Here is a 2,957-nt window from a genome sequence, read left to right as displayed (position 1 = left end):
CCCCATCTTTTCATCTGAGGAGCCGTGATGCTGGTTTGTTTTGAGCTTGCTTTTTCACGCTTCACATTCTCTACACCCTGAAGCTCTTAGCTTTGCTCTTTACCCTTAACTGTTTAGAAGCACTACTTACATCCTTTACTGTGAAAGTTTCTTTGCTCGAGCACAGAAAGCTTAGATGGTCATAAGCTGGAAGCAAACGGGCCACCCAAATACATATGACTTGAGAGTTTTACCAGAGTGGCATTTCTCTTTGTAGATGGAGTGCAAGCGATTGTTTAGAAAGGGATGGAAAAGAAGTGCACCTGTCTCCTCACTAATTCGTAGCATATTTAGTATACATAAATGATTCGATCACAATAACCTATTCTAGCTGCAGGTGTCCTCTGCTCAGGAAACAAACCCGTGGCTGTTAAATAGGCTTTAACACTCCAGTATGGAAGGCTGATAAAGGACAGGCTCACTGTAAAATCTCAGAATAGTTGGTGAGGGTGGGATGTGATTAAAAGACATTTCAACTAAATTATAAAAGAAACAAGGTCGCATTACAGAAATGTTCTCTAGGGCGAAAAAATACAGGCAGCCCTCTAAGCTAGGAGAACTAATTAAAATAAGATCCTTGGTAGAGTTTTTCCTAACAGATTAGGAAATCCAGACCTAATCTCAAAGGAGGCCTTAGTATCTTCCCACAGGTCTTAGAAGCTATAGGAAAAAACCCAAAGCCAAAGGTGAAAGCTTGACTAATGCAGAGACACAGACTAAAGGACAATTGCCCACATGTACAAAAAATGAGAAAACAATGACCAGATTTACATATTTTATAGCTGAAGTTAAAAATTCCCTTGCCTCACCAGTAAATCTTCATAATGTCAAGTGCTAAATACTCATCTAGCCAGTCTCCCAACTCAGGAATGTTTCCTCTTTGAAATACAATCAAGGAAGATAACACATCTGTTCCGGAAAGAGGCCTAACTTCCCTTATCACAAGATTCCAAACTGCTAAGCCTACATAATGTTTGAATGGGTTGTACCCATTTAGCTGTATAAAAGAGATTTCTCTCTGCTTTGCAATCCCTTTGGCAAATTGCCTGTGATGTGCTTCACGTTCTGGTTTAATGCTTATGCAATAGTAAAACTTTTCTGTTCCTACTCCCTTTTTGGAGAGCTTTTCTGAATTGGGAGATTTTACTTTTAATTATATTTCCCCAACATTTTCTGAGCGTCTATTACTATTTGTGGCTTTCCACTGATTTCTCGAATAATTTTGACAAAAGTCTCTCAGTTCTTTGAAAAAGAAAAAAAACCCCAACAGTCAAAAAAAATCCCTAAGCATTCTGTGTATAGTTTAAATGCTATCTTATACCCAATATTTTAGTATTTGGCTGTAGAAATCTCTTATTACATTCATAGCCTGACTTCTTTTTGATATTACTTTTTCTAAATCCAGACCCCCAAATTTTGAATAATGAAGCCATTAAGGTATTATCTATTTATATCTAAGTTATTTTTGTAGTTGTGACCACTAGACCACAGGTAAGGTTTGTTCTCTCATTTATATTTGTAATGAAGCATATACAGTTGTGAGAATTGTTCTCTATATATTGTGCAATATTTGAAAAAAGAGGGCAAATCAAAAGAGGAAACTATACATCCCTAAGTTAACCAGATAAAATGCTATTGATATAAATGTTTAACGGTTATACTTTTTAAGTTGGGTAGACCATAATTATATGCATATAAAAGACACAAGAAACTGCCAACAGATTTTGTTCCTAGGTATAAATACCTTCTCATTTGGTGACAATAATAGCAAATACTTTATGACATATATCAAAGGGCACTCGGAGGTATGTCAATGTCCTCACTATTCATAATACATATCTAAATCGGGGATTCTATCCTACTCCATACTGATAACGTTGATTAATATAATACATTGACCAGACGTTTTCTCTTTTATCATCAACAGATAGTTGCTGGTTTTCCATACAGTTATCTCTAAAGGCCCCTGCTACAAAACAGATCTGAAATTGAGTTTTCCAGAAGAAACATCAAAAGAACTTTAATAAATAACTGTACCTGATACTGTCAGGCTCTACCACAGGTCTGATCTAAGATTTTGCAAGCCATATTAGAAGCAGGCTGCTTAACCCAAGATCAACAAAGCAATGATTAATCAATTTTCTTTTTTTTTTGGCCACGTGGCATGAGGGAATTTTAGTTCCCCCACCAGGGATCGAACCTGTGTCTCCTTCAGTGGAAGTGTGGAGCCCTAACCACTGGACCGCCAGGGAATTCCCAAGAATTAATCACTTTGGACTGAATGAACTGATTTGATTGTGGCTAAAGGTCCTTTACTAAAACCTTTTTATACTTTCAGTTGCTATATTTTTCAAACTGACTCCTCAAATTTTAGAAAAATATTCCATTAAAAGAACTTTTGATAAACAGTAATACTTAACAATGACTTTTGAAAATATAAAATATAGATTGATTGGCCCTGTCTACAAAACAATACAGAAGAGTGATTGGATTTTATACAGAATCCTTTTTCATAGGAATGTGGTTATTAATATAGGCTTAGAACTAACCACTCCTCTTAAACAAGTAAGCCTTCATCCCTTTTTCACAACTATGTCATATTAGTAAAAAACAGACCAAGTTAAACAAAAGATAAAAATTTAAATACTCTATTATAAAATACCTATCTAAAGGTCTGAGCATACTTAATCAAATTCTTGGCTTCCTAAATATTATGAAATATGTATTTCTTATACTATTTGCAGAGATTTAATTCTGCTACAGAGAAACAAAGTGATGGATGAAACTCATAAGATGTATTAAGTACTGTATAGATAAGTAGTTAGAAAGTAGAGCACATGTGTGTTAAGTATAAGGAGAAAGGACCAGGAGATCTGCACGATCCTTGAGGCACTAGTTATACCTGATACACCTGGACA

This window comes from Aethalodelphis obliquidens, unplaced genomic scaffold, assembly GCF_003676395.1.
Source record: "Aethalodelphis obliquidens isolate GAN/ISIS:26980383/991018 unplaced genomic scaffold, ASM367639v1 scaffold133, whole genome shotgun sequence".
In the NCBI taxonomy this organism is placed as follows: Eukaryota; Metazoa; Chordata; class Mammalia; order Artiodactyla; family Delphinidae; genus Aethalodelphis; species Aethalodelphis obliquidens.
This window is presented reverse-complemented; position numbering follows the sequence as displayed.